The sequence below is a fragment of the Macadamia integrifolia genome, unplaced genomic scaffold (assembly GCF_013358625.1).
Source record: "Macadamia integrifolia cultivar HAES 741 unplaced genomic scaffold, SCU_Mint_v3 scaffold22, whole genome shotgun sequence".
Taxonomy (NCBI): Eukaryota; Viridiplantae; Streptophyta; class Magnoliopsida; order Proteales; family Proteaceae; genus Macadamia; species Macadamia integrifolia.
Genome location: NW_024868566.1, coordinates 233,006 through 259,665, shown reverse-complemented (window position 1 = coordinate 259,665; position 26,660 = coordinate 233,006). Strand labels below are relative to the sequence as shown.

Below are 26,660 nucleotides of genomic sequence, written 5' to 3'. Positions count from 1 at the left end.
AAAAAAAAAAAAAAACTCCACAAGGATTGTTTACTTTTTGCTCAAATTTGGGTAACTCATGGGTATTGGTACATAATAGAAAACAAAGTAAAGATGTGTTAGTTTGGTACAATGGGACTCCTGAAAAATAAAGCAACGGTTATATTACATATTAGTAAAGTGAATAATTTCATCAACTTGCATGGGTCAAAACCTCATTTGTTGCAGCTTAGATTGTTTTTATTATGTTTCCTGGGTTAGTACTGAATTTACAGAAGGTGCTGTGCTCACCAATAGCCTCTCGGACCAACTTGTGGAGAATCTGCCTACCACAGCTGGCAAGCAGCTGCTAGACGTGTGACAGAGAATTGGATGAGATTGTTGATACCAGTAGTTTCTGCTTTGATTTTTTTTTTTTTTTATACAATTTAATTGTTCCGTGTTCTTTGTTGACATCAATAGGCTGCGTATATGAGTAAATTGTAAAATGACAGTTTAGCCTTTGAGTCAATTAATGAGGAGGTAAAACATAGATTTTCTTTTTCTTATAATCCCTAGAGGCAATAGATGTAGCAGCTCGGATGATTTGTCAAGCTTAAATATGCGCCAACTGAATTTAGCAATGTGGCTAATGATGTTGGAGCTTCCAACCATCGGTTGGAAGGTTCCCTCATGGATTAGCCACATGTCATTACATGGGCAGATTCAAGTATATGCCTAAACTCTTTGCCCTTCCTGCATGTTATGGATGGCCCATTAATTTGGCTTTTCTTTATCTTTTAGTACTACACGCCCATTGTGTGTTTGTGTGTACTTGATCATAAAAGTTGGTTTAGTGTGTATGTACTTGATTGCAAAACTTGGTTTAAGTTAAAATGAATTTTCGAAATTATTCATTGGTTTTCCTGGTTTTCTTCTTAAATTTCTTTGTGCAGGTGTCTATGGATCATGTTTTGGAGTCAGAATCCAATTCAGTGAGATTTGGCCATTGACACACTGAAACCTTCCAATAGGCCTATACAGACTGGGAGTTTTTTCTTGTTGGAAAGATGTTCATGCCTAAGCGGATGTCAACGACTACAATCTCCACGGCTTTAGCATCAGCTTGGGGGGGGCTTGGTAGGGATCTGCGTTTGTTCTCCAAGACTTTATCAGTAGAAAGGCTCAATAATATCTAGCTCCTGGAAATCTCTAATTGGGTGTCTGATTCTTTAATGGGAGCTGAATGCATCTCAAATGGTTTTCACAACCAATTGAGCTTCCATTTCAATGTAATGCATATCTGGTAAACATGTTGGCAAGAAAAGATGCCAAACAAAAATTTCAACTAGGAATTGATCCCTATCTGTGTTAGAGCATTTGAAACAATACAATCAAAGTGAGGACGTTCCCTCAAAACCCATAATAAGGATAGGTCCTCCAAAGGAATACATTACTTAGAACACCAAACTCGAAACAAGATCAAGGAGTAGAAACATTTTCTTATCTCTTCACATTAGGATTTCTCAAAACCTAGAATACACTCCCAAGAATGAAGAAGTGGATGAGAAGATGAAGAGTGTCTATGATAAGGCACTCTCTTGTAATATCGATAGGTTCCCCTTTCCTTCCTCATAAGATATATTCATAAACAATGTCAAAACCCTAATCCTTGCATTGAGTAAAGATGCAAAGTGATGGGATCCTACCATGGTTGCATATGCGAGTCTTACTAACTAAAGTAGAGAAAATAATTTATCAATGAGACCAACTCATTGTAGAAAACAAAGCCATTTACACAAGTGCAATCTTACTTGGGTATAACTGATAAACCGTAAAATGATAGAATTAGTTATATTTTAGTCCCTCCACTTTAACAATATTGCGTGATGAATTTACTAGTGTAGAAAGTGACAGTCAAAAACCCTAACACATCGTAATGGTTAATATAGAGAATCTAGACCACATATTGGATAAAAAAATTGTAGAATACTTTTAAATATAATTATTTTTATTATTTATCAATTTATAATAAATACCACCGAGCTTGGAATTTTTTCCAACCATAATGTAAACATTCTCTTAAGATATTTTTCATATTCGGGAAGTAGATTCTATATTGAGTATCTCTTCTATTCATAGATGAACATTATGAATCTAGTTGCATAGATATAAAGTCAGTTTAGGCATCAACCTTTGGTACATCAATGCACATAATGCAACGGTGAAGAGTTGTGAGATTTATGGACTGAAACAATGATCAAAGAGTCTTGTTCCTAAAACAACAGGCGGCAACCCATGTATTCTTTGGATGATCCAATTTGACACGCATTGAATTTGAATGATCATGTGACAAGCATATGAACTAAGTGCACAATTTTGTCCCTTGTTGCAAACCTATGTTGCTTTCTCATTTGGTTTTTGTAAATGATCTAATGATCTTTGTAAAGGTAGATTGTATATTTGTTTCTACAATGATGGACACGCTAGCATCTTTTTCTAACTTGTCTAGACTTGGATTGAATCATTCCAAATAAGCTATCATTGTTGGAGGTGTGTGATAAGAAATGGATTTTGAAGAACAGGGGAACCGAATTCGAGTTTCAGAAGACTCCGAGTGAAGAAGAAAGAAAGAGAAAGTGAAAAGAAGTATTTGCCATTTTTTTTTCCCTTTTCTGTCACTGTACATTTCTTGGCTCTTTATAGAGTCACTGGCTAATCCTAACCGTACAACTGAATTGGTTATTCCTACACACAAGTTGCTACAAGTTGTTTTTTTAGTTGTCATTGTCAAGCCTCACCCACTCCCTCTACTTCTTTACTATGCCATACAGTAGTCCTTTGTCCACATTGGATCCTTTCTAAGCCTTGCTGTTCTTCTCTCTTGTGTAGATGATGTGGTTGGCATTATAGGGTTTGGTGAAGTCTCTCTTACGTAATTCACATCCTCACTCCCTTCTTCTATTGCTGTTATGTCATTACTTGATTTACTTATGATCTTCACCTGATTTAACGTCACAGGGGCTATACAAATTGTATCATTTCCATCCTCATTGAAAAGGACCTTGTCCTCAAGGTCCAAGGTGGGAAACTGAGATTGAAACTCCTCCATACTTTCCCAAGAAGCATCCTCTAGTGGCAATTGTTCCCATTGTATCAAAACCTGAGTCTGCAATTTCCCTTTAACAACTTTTCGGGTTGCCAGAATTGCTACTGGAATGTGAACAGGTTGATGTGAGTAGCTTAGTTGAGGAAGAGGATTGATTGCACTTTCTTGAAGAATGCCCTTGAAAGGTTTCAATAAGGTGACGAGGAACACCGGGTGAATTTTTCTTTCAGGTGGTAGTTGCAATTTATAGGCCACATGGCCCACTTTCTGCAAAATCTAAAAAGTACCATAGAACCTACTAGCCAACTTCTGATTTTGCTTCTTGGAAATGGTTAGTTGCCTATATGGTTGTAGCTTGAGCCATACCCAATCTCCTTCATTAAACTGTAATTCTTTTCTGCGTAAATCAGCCTGTGCCTTCATTCGTTGTTGAGCTTGTAACAAATTTTCTTTCAACTGATGCAACACTTGTTGTCTGTTGCTAAGCTCATGATCCACTGCTTCTATTTTTGAAAAACCTGTAACGTAATCTGGAATCGTCGGCGGTTCTCTTCCATATAGGGCCTGGAAAGGAGTCATGTCAATAGCACTGTGATGTGAAGTATTATACCAATATTCAGCCCATGCCAAGAAATGAATCCACTGCTTTGGTTTTGTATGCACATAACTCCTTAAATATTGTTCCATACATCTATTAAGGACTTCTGTTTGTCCATCTGATTGAGGATGATAAGCAGAGCTCATGTTTAAAGTGGTACTGCTAAGCTTGAACATTTGTTGCCAAAACTGGTTGATAAAGATGGGGTCTCTATCCGACACAATAGACCTTGGAATACCATGTAGTTTGAACACTATGGAAGTGAATAGAGCATCAGTTTTAGTTGCATTGAAATGGGTTGGTAGTGCACCGAAGTGTGCAAACTTAGTTAATCTATCCACCACTACAATTATGACAGTAAAACCTCGAGATACCGGCAGCCCTGTGATGAAATCCATCAATATGACCTCCCAAACCTGCTGAGGAATAGGCAAAGGTTGCAAAAGACCTGCTTTTTTTGAAGTATTGTATTTGGTCTGTTGGCAAATCAAACATTGGTTGACATGAGAGGTGACATCCTGCTTCAAGGTTGGCCAAAAGAAATTGCCAAGTATTCTTTTATAAGTCTTCAATATTCCACCATGCCCACCTAGGGGACTATCATGAAATTCCATTAATATTTCTTGGCAAAGGTTAGAGGTAGAGTTGAGTCTTGGTCTATTCTTGAAATATAAAAGACCGGCTTTGACCTCATAACCAGTACCCTCCAATTTGCCGTCATGCCATTGTTTGTGAAAAGCCACCAATTCAGAATCAATGAGGTTTTCCCTAATCAATCTGTCCAGGAATTCAAAATGCAGGGTTGAGAAGGACATATATGAACTTTGGCTTTCAGCAGGTGGTAATTGTATAGAGTTCTCTTCCATGCCAGGTGCTCTGGACAAGGCATCGATTGCATGGTTCTCCCTTCCAGGCCTGTATATGATTTTGTAAGTAAACCCCATCAATTTTCTTAAGTAGTGGTGTTGCTCTGGAGTTTGAATCACTTGGTTCATGAGCTCCTTCAAACTTCTATGATCTATGATGATAAGGAACTTTTGTCCTAGAAGGTAATGACGCCACTTTAGCACAGATTAGGAGATGGCATATAGCTCTCTTACATAGGTTGAAGCACCTCTCATTCGAGGAGATAGTTTCTTACTAAAATAAGCCAAAGGATGACCTTCTTGACTTAGCACAACTCCTATACCTACTCCAGAGGCATCAGTTTCCACTTCAAAATCCTTGAAAAAATCAGGTAAAGCTAAGATTGGGGTTGTGGTCATTGTTATCTTCAATGCCTCGAATGCCCTTTGTGTACCATCATTCCAACAAAAACCATCTTTCTTTAAGAGATTGGTAAGAGGTGCTGCTGTAGAAGCATAGTGATGAATAAATCTTCTATAGTACCCTGTAAGTCCCAAGAATCCCCTCAGCAATTTTAGATTATGAGGTTTTATCCACTCAACCATTGCTTGGATCTTATTTGAGTCAGGCTGAAACCCGAATTTGGAAACCATATGCCCTAGGTACTCAATATTCTCTTGAAGAAACAAACACCTGGAAAGCTTTGCAAATAACTGATTAGTGGCCAAACAATGTGAAACAGTTCTCAAGTGATTGAAATGATCAGAAGCGGAAGAGTTATAAACCAAAATGTCATCGAAAAACACAATGACAAATTTTCTGAGATATGGTTTAAAAACCTGATTCATGATTGACTGAAGTGTAGATGGAGCATTTGTTAATCCAAAAGGCATTACCACAAACTCATAGTGGCCTTCATGGGTTCGAAATGCCGTCTTGCAAATGTCTTCTTCATGAACCCTGATTTGGTGATAACCTGATCTGAGATCCAGCTTGGAAAAAATGCAAGCTCCATGTAACTCATCTAAGAGTTCTTCTATAGTGGGTATCGGAAACCTATCCCTCACTGTGATGGCATTGAGTGCTCTGTAATCTATGCAAAAACGCCATGTTCCATCTTTCTTCTTTACCAATAAGACTGGGGACGAGAATGGGCTTGTGCTGGTCCTGATGATCCCTTGTTTCAACATTTCTGCAACCAGGTTTTCAATCTCATTTTTTTGAAAATGAGGGTACTTATAAGGCCTAACATTGACGAGCTTTGAATCAGGAAGAAGATGTATATGATGGTCAAATTCCCTTTGTGGAGGCAACTCTTGTGGAAGGTCAAAAACTATTTTAAATTCATGCAATAGTGGCTGCACTTCCAGAGGGGTTATCTTGTCACTTGGCTCTGGTTCTGTGGACAACTTCAAGTTGAACATGGAGGCTATTCCTTCACAACATGATAACCTCTGAAATTGCTTTCTTTGTAAGGGGTCATCATTAATACAAGGCTCACCCCTCAACTGCACCTTAACTCCTTCCCACTCAAAATCCAATGTGAGCAGTTTCTAATCAGTGAGTACAGGACCCAAAAGTTCAAGCCATTGAATTCCAAAGACTATTTCTGCCCCCTCCAATGGTAACATAAACAAATCAAGAGTAAAAATATGGCCCTGCATAGACAAGGCGACTGACCTACATCGTTGTGTGCACAACAAGAATTCCCCATTGCCCACATAGACTTTAAATTGTTTGCAGGGAAATATGAGCAATCGTAATCTCTTTGCAACCCTTTCTTGAATGAAATTATGAGTGCTGCCACTGTCTATCAGAACTTGGATATGATGTTCATGATATTTCCCCTTCAAACGAATAGTTCTTGGGTTTATTTGCCCCGCAAAAGCATACATACTAATTTCATATAATGCAGAATCTGTAATGGTTTCATCATCATTTCTGAACAATTCATTTGGATCACAATCTTCATCATTTTCTCCTACTAGTAACATGAACTTATTTCTACACTTATGTCCTGGCATGAATTTATCATCACAGTAATAACAAAGCCCTTTTTCTCTTGTGGTCTTGATCTCTGCAAGAGATAACTTTCTCACAGGTACAGAAGCTTTAGTAGTAGGCAGTGGTAAAGGTTTTGTGGCTAGTGGCGGTCCCAAAAGACCAATGGAATTGGAAGATTGCAGAGGTTTCCAAGAATTCTTGAGATCAATATATTTTTGTTCATGTAGCTTTGCCAAATCCATTGCTTGTAATAAGGATGTAGGTTGAGCAATTAACAGCTCTCGTTTCAATTCAGGTTTTAGTCCAGAAATGAAAAAACTGATTAGAAATGGCTCAGATAGACCACTTACCTTATAGGACAGGTTCTCAAATTGTTCTTGATAAGCTATAACAGTGGAGGTCTGCTACAATTTGGCAAGGGCTCCTTTGTGATCCTCAAATAGAGATTGCCCAAATCTCAAAGATACAGCCTGCAAAAACTCTTTCCACCTACTGACCAACCCACTGGATTGCATCCATTGAAACCAATTAAGAGCAGATCCCTCCAAGTGAAAAGAAGCTATCACCAATCTTTGATTTTCTAGAGTAGAATGGAAATCAAAGAATTTTTCAATCTTGAATATCCATCCAGAAGAATCATTCCCATCAAACTTAGGTACCTCTAATCTTATGAATCTTGAGGCAAAAAAATGAGGTGAGGACTGCTGCAAAGCACCTTCTTGGGGCAATGAAGAATCATGAGCAGCTGATGGAGAATGATCAGCCCATGCTTCAATCTTGGCATCCATGGCTAACATGAATGTTTGCAATTGCTGAATCGATTGAGCAAGCTTATCCAGTTTTTCTTCAGTGTCTTTCTTGTATTTGTCATCAAACTTGCTTGATCTTGTACCCTTAGCCATTGTAACTCTGAAAATGGAGTAAGTAAATGAAAGCACCAATGATAAGAAATGGATTTTGAAGAACAGGGGAACTGAATTCTAGTTTCAGAAGACTCCGAGTGAAGAAGAAAGAGAAAGTGAAAAGATGTATTTGCTTTTTTTTTTTTTTTTCCCTTTTCTATCACTGTACATTTCTTGGCTCTTTATAGAGCCACTAGCTAATCCTAACCGTACAACTGAATTGGTTATTTCTACACACAAGTTGTTACAAGTTGTTTTTCTAGCTGTCATTGTCAAGCCTCACCCACTCCCTCTACTTCTTTACTATGCCATACAGTAGTCCTTTGTCCACATTGAATCCTTTCTAAGCCTTGTTGTTCTTCTCTCTTGTGCAGATGATGTGGCTGGCATTATTGGGTTTGGTGAAGTCTCTCTTACATAATTCACATCCTCACTCCCTTCTTCTATTGCTATTATGTCATTACTTGATTTGCTTATGATCTTCACCTGATTTAACATCACAGGGGCTGTACAAATTGTATCAGTGTGCCTCCTTAGATCAGAGAGTTGGCGAGAATGAAGGGTTCATAGATATTTAGTTGCTATTAAATACCTTGGGGGTACCTTTGATCTTACAGAAATGGAAGAATTCTAATTGTGCTCCCCTCTTTGATATAGTTATAAGTTCTTTGTAGGTCGTCTCCAGCTTATCTCCTCGGTTCTTGAGGGTCGGGACATTTATTGGTCAGAGGGTTCTTCGGTCTGCCTGGGATAGCTATGTCTAAATTTGGATCTGTGTTCTCTGGTTTCCTATGGTCCGGGTGAATATGAAGAGAAGAATCCACTACATTGCCTAGGATTTGATCTTTAAGCCTAAAGCAGAAGGTAGCGTGGAGGTGAAGAAAATTGAGGCTATAAATGTGGCTAGCATTTCGAAGCAAATCTAGTGGGAGGCCTCTAACGAGGAGTCTTGTGTGTTAAATGAGTCAACGACAAGTACTTGAAAGTTGACTCTTTGTTGACTAAGCATCCTCCTTTGAATTGTTATTGGGTAGGGAGGAGTAAGGATGTCAATCCATAAGGCTGGGTTGGGTTGGGTCTAATCGGGCTTCTCCACTTTGGGGTCTTGGACCATGACCAGCCCATTTAAGTAATCCATCCAATGGTGCCATTTATAAACAGTCGGCCATATACCGATCTTTAATCAGTCTACCAATAATTGGGCTAAAGTGGCCTTAGACAGGCTTTGGATGTGTTGATGACACATTTATCTCTGAAAAAAGTATAATTGAGCTTTAAACGTGATGGGATTAATAAACGAGCTCTAAATAAGCCCCAAGTAGGGGCTATAAACGAGTTTTAAACATGTTAGGCTAAATCGGACTATTAATCGGTTAGACACCTGTCGGATAGCACCCTTGCAATGAGAACGACTAATTATATACGGGTTAGGCTAGACCGACACATTTATTAATCAGGTCAGGTCGGGCTTTAAATAGTCATGCTCAATCGGGCCTATTAGGCCAAGCCTAGAATTGACACCCTAAGGAGGATGATTCTTAAGTTCCAATTGAAGGTGCCGGTAAAAGTGATTACTAACATGCATCACACACACACACGCACACACACACAAAAGTGATTTTGAGGAACACATCAATTAAAACCATTAACTAGGATTTGAGGATACTTAGAACACAAAGAGGTGTTGGGGATATGCCCACACTCCTAATGGTTAAGTATGAGAAGGAAAAGCTCAAGACATTGTGTCAAAGACCTTGACCCTTGAAGACTTTTGAAGAAATAAAAACATCAAGCCTTGAAAGCATGTTACAAAGAATAGCGAAGAACTCGTACAAGTTAACTAGAAATTTACTTGTATTATTGTAATCGTACACACACACATGTCATACATCATATAGGCATTTGCATTACTTAGAATGATTTTAGAACATGCAATTTTAGTAAGGACCACGATCCATAGTGATTAGGAACATGTTGGCTTTAAGAAGCCTCTTCATTGGCTGTAAAAAATGGTATTTGAGAAATTTGTATCAACTGATGTGTCTCTTCACGAGACTTGTACAGTTTCAAGTTATGAAACTAGCAGACATGGAATCAGACGAATATGAGTCTGTATGACCAAGTTATGACCATTTGAACATAGTTTGGTCAAAGACCCGTCAAAACAGACCCTGCAAAATCCCTACTTGCCGAAAAGGTACCAACATCAATCAGCTCCAGCCAGTCGATCGAATCCTAGGCAGTCGATGCAACCGGTCAACCAGGTTGGGTGGATTAGCTCATAACGGCTATTTTTGTAACAGCATTATTGGGTGGTTGATCAGAAACCATGGAGGTTGACTTGTAGATGCAAAAGCATGCACATTCACTCCCTTTAATATACATTCATATATACAACATACAAGATATATGTGGTCCGGTCCACTACCTACTCCACAGAGCAATGACTTTTGGGGTTGTATTTTATTCAATACTTTACTAGCTTTGACTACATTTAGAGTCTAGTTGCTATGACATTTGCTTTAACTTGAGATAGCACTCATGCTGGGGATTTACCCACCTTAAAATGTATACAATAAATGATATGAATACAAGTCCCTCCCCTAACAATCAAAGCCTTAGTTTATACAATAATCACAACCTAAGTCATACAAAAATAGGACTTGAAGTGTAGAGATTACCTTCCCTTATAATCCTTCTAAGAAGCTATACTAGTGGCCTTCAGTAGCACATTTAAGGCTTCGACTAACCCCTCATTGTAGGGACACTTAAATTTTCAAACGTACCATTAATGTTGCTCCTCCCTTTTCTTCTTCCTCTTCCTTCAACAGGTATGACCTTCCTTATCTTCAATAGAGACTTCAATCATTTTGTTGAGAATATTCTTGCACTTGTAGTCCTCCCACTCACCTTCTCTTTTTATTCTCCTTGTATAAAATCCCCCTTTCCTTTTCAATAATGCTCATTGGACATTTTTTTTTTTTTTAATGAGGCTTTGATGCAAGTTTTCATGGAGGTTGAGAGTCTTCAATTTCTTCTTAACTACCCCTTGATATGATTTCTTCAAAACTTGAATACACAAAACCTTGGCTTTTACTTGACCTCAAATTATTAATCATATGCAGCCCAAAAATGGTGGAGTAAGATTCATTTCACCATTAACCCTTGATAATCCTTCAATAAGGTCATTTTGAAAAATCCAGGCTTAAAGAGGTCACCCACGAACTCTCTTCCTCTGGTTATGTAGAGCTTACAAAATGGAGAAAAACCCCTTTTTAATCACTCTGATCGGAGTTAAAATTACAAAGATATCCATGTTTGATGTTCGGCTAATGAGGAATCAATAAATGGAATCTTCAGTTGAGTGTACATACACATGCACAACATTCTGGCATCATGATGATACGACTGAAACTCAGTACATACCCAATTACAACTCTTGCCCCATAATCTTTGGAGCAGCGTATCTTCATCTTGGTAATAGTTAAAAGCACTGAAATATGTCCTATGAAAAAGCAACGTTGATATGTTTCAACTGCTCATTGGCTCATTCATGTACGATTATATCTAAGTCATTAGATTTTTATTTGATGATGTCTGAGATATAAGCTCTGATACGGTTATGTATATCTGATCACTCACTGCTACAAGACATTAGATTACTTCAAACGCTTCGTGGCAAGCATTGAGAATCAGTCAAGTAAGAGCTTAAAAACTCTACACACTGACCGGAGATGCGAGTATTTATCTGACCAGTTTAAAGAACTATGTGAAAAGAAGGGGATTCGTAGGCAGTTGACCATTTCTCATCCTCTGTAGCAAAATGGTGTAGCAGGGAAGAGGAAGAGGACACTCTTGGATATGGTTAGGTCGATGATGGCGCAAGCCAACCTCCCCATATCTTTCTGGGGGGATGCTCTTTAACTGAGTGCCTTCACAGTCAGTTTCTTCGAGTCTCTATGAGTTATGGAAGGGTGCAAAGCCAAATTTAAGGCATATGCAACTATGGGGATCAACAGGTTATGTTCACAACACCTCCCATAAGTTTGGGAAGCTTGGCTATAGAGATAGAAAACAAATCTTTATAAGAAAATTCGATAGCTTGAAAGGTTACATTATGCACGGTGAAAACCTTAATGGAGGAATGACCGAGATAGAGTCACAGGTTGTGGACTTTATTCAAACAGACTTTTCGAGCATTAGTGATGCCAAAAGGGATCTCGACCTCTTTGAGATAGAGGACGAGGAAAGCGTATCTCCTACTCTTGGTGAGGATGGGGAATTAACTCATCCTGTAATCGCGAAAGAAAGTGAGACTGATTATCAGCCTAGTGGAAGTGTACCACTAGACGATCATTAGGATTCCCTCATGTGTAGGAGCACTCATGGGAATATTTTTCATCGTCATTTTGGGATTAAAGGGGAAGCTCTCATTTGTGTTCCAAAGGATGAGGATGAACCCGCTTCTTTATGAGAGGCACTCTCCCCACCTACTAAGGATAAGTGGTAAGTTGCTATGGAGGATGAACCGAGTTCTATGAGTAAGAACCAGGTATGGGAGTTAGTTGACCTACCTCCTGGGCATAAGACCATTGGAAATAAATGGATTTTAAATGTCAAACGTAAGGCAGATAGTTCAATTGACAAGTATAAGGCACGCCTTGTGGCGAAGAGCTATACCCAAAGTGAGGGTGTAGACTATGATGAGACTTTATCCCCAATTGTGAGAATTGCCTCAATTCGTCTCATTCTAGTCATAGTTGTAAAATTGAATTATGGATGTTAAAACTGCATTTCTCAATTGAGAACTAGACGAGGAGATCTTTATAGATCAACCAATGAGTTTTGAGGTCAAAGGACAAGAGCATAAAGTTTCAAACGTTCTCTATATGGCCTTAAGCAATCGTCTAGGCAGTGGTACTTAGATTTCATCATGCCATTACCTCTATTGGTTTTGAAATGATTGAAAATGATCACTGTGTGTATGTGAAATGGTCCAAGGGAAGTTTCTTTTTTCTATCCTTATATACTGACAACATTCTATTGGCTGAGAATGACATAAAGATAATTATCGCTACTAAAGAGTGGTTGTCCTCTACTTTTGAGATGAAGGATATGGGTGAGCCAACTTTGTGTTAGACGTCAAGATCATTAGGAACCACTCTAGGAATCTTCTTAGTTTGTCTCAAGAGACTTACATAAAAAAGATCCTTGAAAGATTCCACATGGACAAGTGTAAACCCATTGACACTCCCATGGACAAGGTTTGTGCTTTGAGCCTTGAGCAAGTGCTCTAAGATTGATGAGGAGAAGAATCAAATGTCTAAAGTACCCTATGCTATAGCAATAGGTAGTTTGATGTATGTGATGACGTGTACGATTCCAAATATATGCTTCGCATTTGGCATGTTTAGTCGTTATTAGAGTAATCCAGGACCACGCCATTGGCAGGCAGTGAAAAGAATCTTTCGATACCTTTGTGGGACCACTGATCTCACCCTCACCTACAGTGGTCCGGATTTGAGACTGAGAGGCTACAATGATGCTGACTAGTAGTGACAGAGATGAACATAAATTTACTTTGGGATATGCATTTGTCCTAGGAGGTGGGCCTGTATCTTGGAGTAGCAAGAAGCAAACCTACATTGCCCTATCTATGATAGAGTCCGCGTACGTCGCGTGCTCTGTAACTATTCAAGAGGCCATTTGGCTAAAGAGGTTCCTACAGTGCCTTGGTGTTACTGCTCATTCAAGAGATGTGGTGCATGTACACTGTGAATGTATGGTAGCTTTAGCATTCACTAAGGACCCCAAGTTCTATAGTAAAGCCAAACACATAGACATCAGATATCACTACATTTAAGAAATTGTTGCGTAAGGGAAAGTTATCTTGAAGCATATTGCCACGAGTAGCATGGTGGCTGATCTATTGACTAAGCCTATTGCTCAGGATATTTTCCTTACTCATGTTACGAATATAAGACTTAGACGTGGATGATTTGTATTTTGAGTTTTAACATTTTCTTTAGACATTATTGTTATCACTATTTGATTTATATCTGAGACTGATAATTCTTCAGAGTGATTTACGTGTGTACACATTTTATTTTGTAAATATATCACCAGACTTGAATCGACCCAATCATATGGGTGATTCACCTTGGCACTTAGAAACAACAAGTAAGATGAGCCAAATTCACATTGGTGCTTAAAGATAGCGAGCGAGATGAATAGACAGCTTTTTAGCTAAGTGGCGCCTTAGTTAGAGCTAAGATGAGACCTTTCTATGGTCGAACATAGAGATCCCACGTTTCAGTGTAGCCTACTTATAGCTGAGTATTAGAACTCAGACAGACGCCATGGGGGTGATTGGCTGATTTACTCAGGTTAGGCACTTGAAAGTGCAACTGAACCAGACTCATATGATGTTCTTTTTATTTTATAAGTGATATGCCCACCTTAGTGGGATTTACAACATGGCGTACATTTCATATTGTATGTGCTTTATTACAACCGTTTGTGAGAGTGACTGAATGTATCCCTTCTTCATCACTATGTGAGCCACTTGGATCAAAACTGAGTTGATCCTATAGATACCCTCTACCTGACACCATGTCATGTGGAGGATGCCCAATGATGCTACTTTGACGGGCTCCTTAGGAACATGGATGATGCGGTCTAGTGGGACACGATTGGAAAAGTAGTTGGGAATAGTCGGATTGACATGTGGGCTTAGGAAAAAACTATTCAAAATTATACCCTTGTATTGTGACTTATTGCCCGGATGACTGGTCGTATTTATGTTTTGACATAGTCATAAGCACATTGCATCATTTACGGTCAGCATACTCATCATGAGGGATCAACAGTGCTAGACTTGGTGTAATTAGATTGTTTAGGGTACCCCAGATTATTTGTTAGTGATGTGCTATGTTGGTTAGATGAAAGCTTAAGATATCACTCCTACATTCGTATTATCTCATTAGGTTGTATGCTCCATTTCCTGTATGATGAGACACCTATGATAGAGAGACTTCTAGAATGGACAATTGAGTATGTCCTCCCTGCGTGGGAGAGTGGGAGATGTTAATTAATATGGGTCGGACTGGGTTTCGACCTAGTTCCTACATGGGTCGTCCACCTGGGGTAATCATAGACCCACTAGGATTGGGAACCCTAGCTAGCCAATTCCCTATAAATAATAGGGTTTTGGCCACAAAGCAAATAAGGGTTTTGACCTAATCTCTGGAGTTCTCTTTCTCCCTATTCTCTTCTCTCTCTTAATTGATAGTGTGTGTCTCCAAGGATCTCCATTGCAATCCTTGGATTTGGAGGGTAGAATATTGCTTAGCGATTGCCTAGAGAGATCGTCGTAACTTTTCGTTCATTGCCGTTCATACAGATCGACACGTGGTGCAACCCGAACCATTCCGCTGCGAGGAAAGCTATACTGAGGTATTCCCCGATACCCATTTATTTTCCATTTAACAATAATTAAAGAATCTGTTGTGCTATCGTTATCGATTAGAGCTGTGGAATTACTGAACATTAGAATCGAAGTTGATCCCCAGTATCACATCCGGCACTTTAATCTCAAGATTAGAAACCAAGATGAGAAAAAGGAGTGAAGAATGAAAGGGAAAGAGCAGAGAAGGAATGAATCAAAGAATACGATCCTCTCGAATCACAAGATTGCCCGCCCTGTTGAAAGTGGGAGGGAGTGAAAGAGTTTTAGTAAAAAAAGGATAGTGGATGAAATTAATATACTGTAAAAAAATAAATAAATAAAAGAAGAAGAAGAATGGACATAATTATGAGAGTGGGAGGGAGAGAAAGAGTTTTAGGGAAAAAAAGGAAAGAGTGAAAGCTTTAGTAAGAAAAGGAAAGAAAGAGTTGTAGTAAAAGAAAAAAAAAAAGAAAGTGATAAAAATAATATATGACAACAAAGAAAAAAAATAGAATGAGCAAAATCGTGAAGGGAGAGAAAGTTTTAGGGAAAAAAAAAAAAGGAAAGAAAGAAAGACTTTTAGTAAAAAAAGGAAAGTGGATAAATGTGGAAGTAAGAGAGAGAGGGGAAGGTGGGAACATGAGAGAGGGAGAGTAAATAAATAAATTAAATTTTAGAGAGTATTTAAGTATGAGGGATAGGTATGCTAGCGGGTTACATTGGAATTATGAATACTACTGGATATTAGCTGTAGGATTTGTTCATCCTAAATATAACCGTTGGATTGAGAGAAGAGGTCTAAACCTTCAATCCACCACTGCTACACCTTATCTATCGGTCTAATGATTCAAGCCATGCCGGAACGCTGCTTCAACCACACTGAAAGTAGCGTTCATAGTGTTTCAAGGTTTCAGATGTCTTTAGCATTCATAGGGTTTCAGATGTTTTGGGATCATCTGATACTCCCCTCCCCTCTGCAATTGTTCTATGATGGTCTAACGATTCGAACCACGCCAAAAGTGGTTAGTTGTGCATTGCGCTATTGTTGCAACTATTTAAGAGGCAGCCTTTGTTGAGGTCTTGAAGATTAAATGTACATATGTTTCAGACGTCGAGTAAAAGGTGTTGTGCTTTTTCCCTCTTGGAGCTTCCCTTCCGAAGATGGAGCCATAGGAATGTAGGGGAAGGAAGGATGTAGTGGAATGGGCATCCTCTTGCTGCTCGGGTAAGACTTAATTCGGAAGACATTTTTACTAACACAATTTTAATTGTTGGATTGGATTTCCGAATTTAGATGGGTGAAGGGGTTTATGCTACTGTAGTGATGAAAACTTTCACCTATTCTTTATTTTGATTTCCCTTATGTTTTCCCTCCTTCTTACGTAAGATTTTATCTAAAAAGTGAGGAACGTGCAGTTTATCTGGGTAATCAATACTTTAATAAGGTCCCGAGACATGTAGAGAAAATGATTTATGCGATACAGACGCAGTTAACTTTGCAGATACCTTGTGAAGAACAATGAATTTCCTTTTGTGACCTACTCAACCTTGGTATTAAGTTTATCAATCTTCTCTCGTATTCTTGTAGGATTGCGAAGGTTATAGCGGCAACAAAGAGCTGGGATGAGGTGGGTTGTAGTGCACTGCTCTCTAAACCCAATTTATTTTCTAATTGGTTCAGTTTGGTCATGCTGGGTCCGAATCAGCAAGGGTTGATGTGGATGCCCTATGGTATATGACAGCAAGGGTGACTTCAAATGTGGGGTGGTCAGACAAATTCGAGCTAGTGCCCTATGTGGTTCGCACGCCTAAGCCATGCCCTTGCACGTATCATAAGGCTATGTACTAGTAGGGAAGGTATGTTGTCGTATTAGATGATGAGGACCTTATTCACGACAAGTGGTTGTAGTGATATATGTATTGAGAATTGATTCCCCCTGAAATCCAGCAAGGTTGGCAATGTTTTGGCTAACAGGTGGGTGGTCATTGGTGGGCTCGACCCTCCCGTGCAACCCACCTATAGGAATGTGGGCCCTAGTAAGCCCAACTTAGGTGATCATGCATGTTTCGGGTTCCCCGTGGTAGTAAAGTCATGTGTGTCTGGTAGTACCAGCTATTTCGCTCGGCATCGTAGTTTAATGTGATTTGGGTCATAAGGTGTCAAATCCAAATGCACCTTAGTAGATATTTATGACCCAACTATAAATAGCATTTACTTTCTCCCATTTATTATTTCAGCAAATTTGGTGGAGAGGAGTAAAGAAGAGGGAGAAGAAGAAGGAAGGGAAGGGAAGAGAGTGTGGGGGAAAGTGTTCCCCGCTTGTTGCGAAGCCGTATCTCGCCGTTTTGACTCCGTGATGGTGATTGAAACCTTGAGAGCTACGATTTGAGGTAGGTAAGTGCCAAAATCCCTTGAATCTAGTGAAACCCTCTTGTGTGGTCAAATCAAGGAGTTGAGAGAGAGTCTATGTGTTATCTTTGAAGGTTTTAAAGGAGGAACAAACAAGATCTAAAAGCATTTAAGGGACATCTTGAGTTAGAGGAAGGTTCTTAGGTTTTGGGGTTTTCTTGAGATTAAAGGTATGATTTGTTCCCAAATCTTGATTTGGACTTAGATCTATGTTGTATTCATGTGGATTAAGTCTTAAATGTGTGGAAAATGTGAAGGAAACAACCCCCTTGGGTTCCTAAAAGGCAGGGTGAAGAAGGGAAGTAGGATAGCAGAACCCGCTGGACACTAGTGGATAGAACCGACAGGTAACCATACCCACCAGTGAGACCCGCTAGTCTTTCCTGGGCCTCGGAGCCTACCGGTGGGTAGGACCGACGAGTACCTAGACCCGTTGATATAATCCACCGGTCTTGGCTGAGCCTTGGGGTCCTACCGGCAGGTAGGGCAGGCGAGTACCTAAACCCACTGGTAGCACCCGCCGGTGTGGCTTGGGTGCTGTCCGTATGAGCAGTTTGCACAGATGGGTCCTCCTACCTACCTACCTACCTATATGACCCACTCGTGGTCCAATGAGCTCCATTCGAGCCCGAACTTCATCGACAACCTTCCTTGCATTGTTAAACTCATTGTGACCATGTCTTTCATTGTTTTATGGTCCCGGAACGAATGTATTTTAAGCTTCCTTTCTGTGTTAGGTTTTTGTGACCCTCATCTTCACACGTCGGATCTCACTCGTACCATGTGTGCACAATCTTCTACTTGAAAAGGTAAATGGGGAGAGGATGTTGATTTTATTTTGGAGTGTTTATTGCATCATTTCTATTTTATTCATCATCTTGCCATTTATGAATGCCATCTTCATGCATATGTATTGTCTACTGCAGGATGCATTTATGAATCGTTATGTTGTATCTTTAAATTTCCAAACACTTGTTACTTTCTTTGAATTATGAGCATGGGTTATTTCAATTATTAGATAATGATTATTTGTTGGGTATGTGATGAATTGCTAAAATTAAAAAACATAGTTTGCTTGGAAACAAATGCATTGGTGCGCCATGGAATGGGACGTGAAAGCATTATGTAGTCGTACTATCTAATATAGATGCATTGGTTTAGGTTGACATTCCCTCATACTACGATCCTTTCCAACAGGGGTTTAGGTGTTGGGTTATCACTGGGGGGAACTGTCGGTCACAGACCTCCGTGGTAGTTAGATGTATGGTTGGCTGATCATTAGGATAGTTGAAAACGTTGGTGATATATTCAGAGGGCCGAGCATATTGTATTTATTTTCTGCTATGGTTTGGCCACGATTTACTTTTTCGAATACTTACGGTCGGCCCTCTCCAATAACTCTATAGATGTATCACAGGATGGAGAATGCATCTCGTACTCGGAGAATACACACACTGTGGTTGTGAATAGCATGTAACCTATGACTTAGCATTGTTGCCTAGGCGAATAGGCCTAAAATGAATTTCATGCATATATGATCATTTGAAATGTGACTGCTTGTTTGTGTCTTTCTTTCCATTTACTGAGCTAGTGAGCTCACCCCTTGTATACATACCTTTTTAGATGATTTTGCAGGCTTCCTCATGGATGAGAAAGAGTCGGGGCCCACTGACATGTTCCCGATAGTGGACTAGTGGGTTCCGAAAGATTTTGGGCACGGCGTCGAGTGCACATGCGAGGGCTGCGTTGTAGGGCAACAGTAGTGACTTCCAATCATCACTTTTTTTATTCTTTTAATGTATTCTCCTTTTGTGCTCTAGATATTTAAATTGTTATTTCTTATTTAATTATCATGCCTACGGGCCCACATATACATATATATATACTATGTATAATAATTTGGATATCAAGAGTAGTGGAGAAATTTACAAATATAAGTGATTAGTCTTCCGCTGAATTATTTAGTTATATTCCCATATCTTGTATTGCATGTTGTGGTGTGATTTACTGCATCGGATGATCCTGGCGATTCTTGGGTTACCTGGAGGTGACCCGATCTTCGGTCAGGTTCTATGTGAACGGGACGTGACAACGGTGGTATTAGAGCACAATACTCTAAACACTCACAGCTTGCAAGTTCGAACCTTGTAGAATCTATAATAGAATTTGGGGTTGGGTAAATATAAAAGATTTTCACATAAAAGCTATAATGAGATAAAATTTAAAATGTGTATCGTGTTGCATGTACCAAAAGAAGAGTATAAGGAAGCCAAAAAAAAAAAGATGTTCCTCAAACAAGTTCACATACAACCATCCTGATTCACTGCACTATCAATCATCATCTAAATCAATGACTTCTGCCTCCCTGGACCTAGAGTTTATGTTGAGGCGACGATCATAGTAGTCGAAGCATCAGTTCACTGGCTTCACCTCTTCTTAAAGCTGTGCAAGGTTCACCGCTACCTCTGCAGAGACCAAGTCCATGGCTTCGAATAGGTCCCTATGATCTGTCTTCATCCTTACTTGGGTTTGCCAGAGTGTCCTCTCACGTGCGGCTCCCTCTTCTTGATTCTTCAAGATCTATTCTTGCCCTACCCGAAGTGCCTCTAATCGGTCCATCATACCTTGATAGTCAAAAACCCCACTTGGAGGAGGTGGTGCTGCATAAGAAGGATCTTTAGTCTCCATTGCAACCTCCTTATCCACTGTGGGAACATATTACTCATCCTCCTCATCATCATCCTTTAAAGGCATTTCCTCCTCATTAGCTTCCATAACACCATACAAATCCATCTTGTGTAAGTTTCCTTGGGAAAACTTATCCAATGGGAACTTTCCCTCATCACCCCTAAAATCAACATGGAAATGTTGAAATACTCTCGTGAGAGATCAGGCATAAGGAAAGTTACCATATGAGGGATGTGCAATGTGGTACTCCATTGTCTTCATCATGATGAAGGGAAGACATAGGCGGGAAGCATCCTCTAGGGCCATATAGATATAGTTTTCCATGTACACCAACATGAAGTTCACTTGGTTCCTATGACCGGCTCTAGGAAGCAAGTTAGACTGAACTAGGTGGCTAAAACCTGGACATCTAGAATATACGCAGTCTCGGACTTGGGGTGTAGTAGATGTGGTTTTGCAACTCCCAGTCCATAAAAGGGCCTAAGGCCTTGACCCTAGGAGGACAAAAATACCAATTACCCTCCATCGATATGCCGAGAATCTCCGTGAACAAGTCGATGGGTAGTCTGATATCTCATCCCATCACTTGACTGGTGAGGGAGTATACCATACCATCATAGGAAGCTTCGAGGTTACAGTAAAACATCAAAACAAGGTCGGGGTAGTAGGGTAAGTCAAGGGAGAGCATGGACTGCCAACCCAAAGCCGTGAATTTCTCTAGCATTTGGACCTTTGAGAAGTCCTCTACTATGATGGAATTTTCCATGAGCATGGTCATTGAGGAGAATTTGGACCATGACACGGCTGCCTCTAGACTTCGGTAAATGTGCTCATCATACTCTTCGAGGTCTACAGGTGCATTTCTCCTCTGGTGAGTTCTTTTTGTTGAAGAACTCAAACTGCACTTTTCCCTTTCTGGCTAGGAGTTTTTCTGCTCCTAAGGCTTCCTTACTCTTGCGAGATGACGCCCTACAAAGTCCACATGAAAGAGATAAGAATCCGACAAAATTTCAAGAGGAGGTAAATTAAGCAATGGATAAGAGAAGAATCAATGCAAATAGGACCATAAGAAGTGGAAAAGTAGTGTGAATGACAACAATCAAACATGGCACTCATGTTAAGTACCTTGTAGTGGGTTATGTGTATTGAATGACGAGCAAGAAGAAAAACCACTATAGTGCTAATGCCATTGTCATAATGTGCTCATATAGAAAAGCTGAGTTGGTAAGAAAAGTAGTTGGCATATACAGTGTAGTGACCAAGAGAATATCAAGATGTCATGATTTTAAATGCACATTCATAATTAGAAGCCAAGGAGTGGGAGCATTTTGCTTGGAGCATAGATCATACAAATGCTCAAGCTAACAACAACCCAAAGCATTAGGCAAACTTCAAGAGAAAACAATAAATAAATAATAAAAAAAGGGAAATTTCCATAGGGATGAGCATAATCAATGAACATCCATAACATTGAGAGGAATTTCACAATAGTGTGTAAATGAAGGTTCAAATGCATATAATTACACATATCTTAGTCTTATTAAAGTCAAAACAATGAAAAAACCCCCAATTTTCTCATGAGCCCTAACCTAAAAATAGTGAAATTTCTTTCCAAGGAGTAATGGGTGAGGCATGCATGCAATGTATCATTCTCATCACTATAATGCAACCAAATGTGAGTAAATAAACCTATTCAGCTCATACATTGGGTAAGGAAAGAGAGAGAGAACATGAAAACCCCAAAACAGCAAAAATTTGGGGAAAAAGGGTTAAGCAACTCATAAAATTGATAAATGTGGTGGATTGAAGAAGAAAATCGTGGACAAATGTCATATTCTCATGGTACATTCCTTCTAGTTGAGAAAGATGAAGAGAAAAAAAAAATTCAAAGGATATAGATCAAGAGCAAACAAGATTCCATAGGTCAAAAGAGAAAATAAGGAGAAGAACACTTACTTGAAGGTTGGAAGTTGATGGTTGAATGCTTTGATCCAAAATGGAGGAGAGAAGTTGAGTGTAAAGTGCTTGGTAGGAGCTCCCCAACCCTTTCCTTAATGCTTCAAATGAACTTGAGAGGAGTAGAGAGTGAAAGGAATGAAGAGTAACAGAAACGAGGGCAAGAAAGCCCTCTTAACAAAACCGCAGCCGTGATTGGCGGGTCTTGAATCCACCAGCCTACTGGCCGATAGGGAATTTTGGGCCCAGAATACCCTAAAATTGGGTATTTCATTTCTTGTGCTTAGTGGAACCCAAAGTTTACATGAATTGTAAGCAGTTTGCACTAGGAAATTGGGTGCATTGTTATGTGTGGTAATTTATATAGTAGCAATTAATGTTGTGGACGCATACTACAATGATGGAATGCAATGTCATAATGTGACCTGTGACATGATGTGCATTTGATTTTGTGCTTACACATGATAATTATGGCACTTAATCAATGCCTAACTTTGATGTAAATCAGGTACAAGGTATCATGGTACGCACTAGATCTGGAGGTATTGTACGAGGAGCCCCTCCTAGTCCTCGTCTTGTCGGACGACCACTAAATCCTCGAGGGCCTTGATTGGTGGGACTGTCACCACACCCATGACCCCAGGTGGGACCTAGGCAAGAAGAGATATTAGAGGACCCACCTATGAATAAAATCCCAGATCCTCCTCCCATTATCACTCCAAATGATGTTGCGGCTCTTATCCAACAGTCACAGCAAGCATTCCAGCAGTAACTACTCTAGCAACAAAAAAATTTCATGAATGTTGTGCATCAACAACTGAACCCTATGCAGTTAGCATCCCTGTGTGGTGACTTTTCCCCAAGATCCACCCGTAGTGCCGGGTACTGGAGCTCAACCAGGGGGTACACCTCCTAGGGTACCACCACAAGACCCACCAGGAAGCACACCTCCCGTGGTGACACCACGGTTTTCGCCATTCAGCACTCCTCCATAAATGATGCCTCTGCCATAACTGTACTATCTGACATATCTGCCTTATTACCCATCGACAACTACTACAGCAAAGGTGATTGAATCTTTTAAGATGCACTTGCCACCTATCTTCACTAAAGTGGGCAGCGATCCCTTAGAGCCGGATCAATGGATCTAGGAGATGGAGAAAATATTTGAAGTTGTGGGATGCACAGAAGCTCAAAAACTTATCTATGCAGGCTTGCAATTGAAGAATGAAGTAAACTCATAGTGGAGAGCTTCCAAACTCATCTTGATAGCAACCGACCTGGACCCAACTTGGGAATAATTCAAGGAATTGTTTTTATCAAATTACTCTCCCAATAGCTTCAGAGATCGCAAGGAAGCATATTTCATGGCATTGACTCAGGGAAACAAGTTCGTCCTTGAGTACCAACAACAATTTGATGACTTATTTTATTTTGCTCCTCCACACATGAAAGCAACTGAGGAGAAAGATAAGAAATTTTTAAAGGGATTGAAGGTGTCCATTGGTTCAGTATTGGGGGCCATGGATTTGACAGATTATGCCCAAATAGAGCAGAAGTCCAATACCATGGAGGACAAGCAGAAAGGAGAGTCTTCCACTATACCGAGGCTCTGGAAGAGGTCTAACCCATATGCGGATTTGGGCAACCCGAATAAGAGTTTTTATGGGCCATATAATTATGGTCCATCATATTAGCAGCAGTATAAGTCATCGGGTTTTATGCCCCGATCAACTAGTGGATCGGGTACCACATCTTTTTGCCCGAATACTAGTACGGTGCCTATAGCCTGGAGGCCGCCTCGTCCTTTAACTGCACCAGCTCAGATTCAGAGAGCCTTAGTACCAGTGTAAGTGTCTCAAAACTGTTGTTATGTCTGTTATGTGGTTGGGCACTTTGCCAAGGATTGCCCGTACAAAATAGCTATTTTACAGAATCAGTCCTATGTTTACAGACCCGCACTAGCTCAAGGGGGCCAACCTCAAGGAAGGATGTATACATTATCATCCAAGGAGGTTGAAGCCAGCCCTGATGTGGTAGCAAGTATCCTATCTATATCGGGTATACCAACTTATGTATTATTTGACTCTGGAGCATTACATTCATTTGTATCTAAAAGGTTTGCTAGAAAGATTGATATGTCACCCAAGGCTCTAGAGAGCAAGTTTATTGTTAGTACACCTATAGGCAAAGTAGCACAGTCAAATGAAGTGTATGGACCATGCTCAGTTGAAATTGATGGGAAGAAGCTGGATGCCCAACTTATCAAATTCAACATGCAGAATTTTGATGTCACACTGGGCATGGATTGGTTGTCAGCTCACCGGTCAAACGTGATGTGCGCCAAGAAACAAATTAAGGTGGTGAGTGATGAAGGAGAGGAGCTATTGTATCAGGCAAATAAGGCGAAGTGACCTAGAGAGGTTCTCATCTCTACCCTGTAGGCAGTGAAATTATTGAAAGGCGGATGTCAAGGCTACCTAGCATCAGTACAAGATGTGTAAGCAAAGGTCACACCATTAGAGCAATTGAAAGTAGTTAGGGAGTTTTCTGATGTCTTTTCAGATGATCTAACTCGGCTAGCACCTAAGAATTGGAGTTTGCTATTGATTTGGTTCTTGGAGCGGCCCCAGTGTCTAAAGCTCCATACATAATGGCACCACCTGAGTTGAAGGAGTTGCGGACACAGTTATAAGACTTGTTGGAAAGGAGATTTATATGCCCGAGTGTTTCTCCTTGGGGTGCTCCAGTTCTATTTGTTACGAAGAAGGATGGAAGTCTACGTATGTGCATCAATTACCAAGAACCAATATCCATTGCCACGCATCAATGACCTCTTTGATCAACTGTAAGGTGCTAAGGTATTCTCAAAGATTGATCTTAGATCTGACTATTATCATATCAAAATAAAAAGTAGTGACATACCCAAGACAGCCTTTAGGACTCGGTATAGTCTCTATGAATTCCTAGTGCTGTCTTTCAGGTTAACCAACGTACTGGCAGCTTTTGTGGATTTAATGAAAGGAGTATTTTATGATGTTCTTGATAAGTGGGTCATTATTTTTATCGATGACATTTTGATCTACTCGAAGAGTGAAGAGGAGCATATGCTACACTTGAGGATGGTACTTAAATGGTTGAGAGAATAGTAGTGGTACGCACAATTCAGGAAGTGTGAGTTTTGGCTCAAGCAGATCAGATTCCTAGGACATATAGTGTCTGAGAATGGAATTGACGTAGAGCCGGATAAAGTAAAAGTGGTAGTGGAGTGGGAAACACCCAAGAATGCGACAGAGATTAGAAGCTTCGTAGGGTCAATGGGATACTACCGCCGCTTCATCAAGAACTTCTCTCAAATCGTTGCTCCAATTACCAATTTGACGAAAAAGGGTATGAAGTTTGAATGGTATAGGGAGTGTGAAAACAGTTTTTAGTAATTGAAGAGTCGATTTGTGATACCCTACTTTCTAAACCTGGTCTAATTTTTCAGTTGGTTCGATTTGGTCTTGCAGGACCTAAACCTGAGCGAGCCGAGGTGGGTACCTTATGTAACATGATGGCTAGGGTGAGTTGGAGTCCATGCCTAGTGAAGTCTGTGTGCCCAACCATGCACTTGCACATATCACCGGGACATGTACGCGCAATAAAGGTACGTGGTTGTATTTTATGTCAAGTACGTATGTTAATCGATTTCGAATAGTGGAATGAGTGTTGGGGCTGAGCCCTATCAAAAATCCCAATGATTCGGTTAAGTTTTGGCCGATTAGTGGATGGTCATGGTTGGGTCGGACCCACCAGTGTGACCTACCACTCTGATCTTTAGATATTTTGACCTCACTATAAATAGCATTTATTACCTTTCTTTTCCCACATTTATTGTTTTACATGGTGGGTGAGAAAAGTAAAGAAGAGAGAAAAGAATGAGAGAGAAGGGAAGAAGAAGGAAGAAATGGGGGAGAAAATGCTCATTGTGCGTAGCCGAGGTTGAATCTTTCAATTTCAACACTGGATTAACAATCCTCATCTCGAGATCTATGATGTGAGGTGAGTAAAGTCCATATTCCTTAAACCCTTATGAAACTCTAAGTGAAACCCTTCAATTTGGGTAGCAATCCTTTGGATCTTATTATTATCTCTTGAGAATGTGAATCTAAGGTTTAATAAAGGTACTACATATTGTTTGTGAAGGATTTAGAGGAAGACTAGCAATATTTGTGAAGCATTTTGTTGATCTCTTGAGCTAAAGAGAAGATTTGGGGTCATGAGGTGTCCTTGAGTAAAGAGGTAAAACTCAAGCTTAAAACTTTGGATCAACCTTAGATCTAGGTTGGAATCATGATTTGGAGCCTTAGATTTATGGGAAATGCGGTTAAATCGACCCGTGGTGGTTTCCACAAGGTGGGATGAAGAATAGGAGAGAACAACAAAATTCTTGATCTGATTGGGGGGTGCCTAGGAATGGTCAGACCCACCAATCTAGCGCCTACCTATCCTAGGTGGGCTATTGGCTCGATCGATGAGCAAGATCAGTGGGCAACCTGGCCTACTGATGAGCACATTTATATGTGAAATCTAGTGTAGTAAAACATGCATTTTACATATTTAGAATGGAGCTACCTTGGGTTTTACTATCTTTTTGTAGGTTTTATATTTTCAAGGCCTTAAGGACTATCGGACGCTATATCTCCAATTTTACAAGTAAAGAGGTCCTATTTGTTTTCATGATTGCAAAGATGACGAAA

The 26,660-nt window shown here is 39.9% G+C and overlaps 1 protein-coding gene across 8 annotated transcripts in view; it reads left to right on the top strand.

Moving 5' to 3' along the window:
• LOC122066027 (eIF-2-alpha kinase GCN2) overlaps nt 1-19,141 on the top strand; it is a 179,517-nt gene extending 160,376 nt beyond the window's left edge. For 3 of the 8 annotated variants that reach the window (XM_042629854.1, XM_042629853.1, XM_042629850.1), the window contains one exon: nt 915-1,377. The gene's annotated coding sequence lies outside the window, so the exon portion shown is untranslated. Of the gene's footprint in view, nt 1-914; nt 1,378-6,595; nt 6,971-7,791; nt 8,061-18,897 lie in introns of those variants that run through there. The other 5 variants (XR_006136198.1, XR_006136197.1, XR_006136196.1 and 2 more) reach the window with 5 other exon arrangements.
• Nucleotides 19,142-26,660: the final 7,519 nt, after the last annotated feature.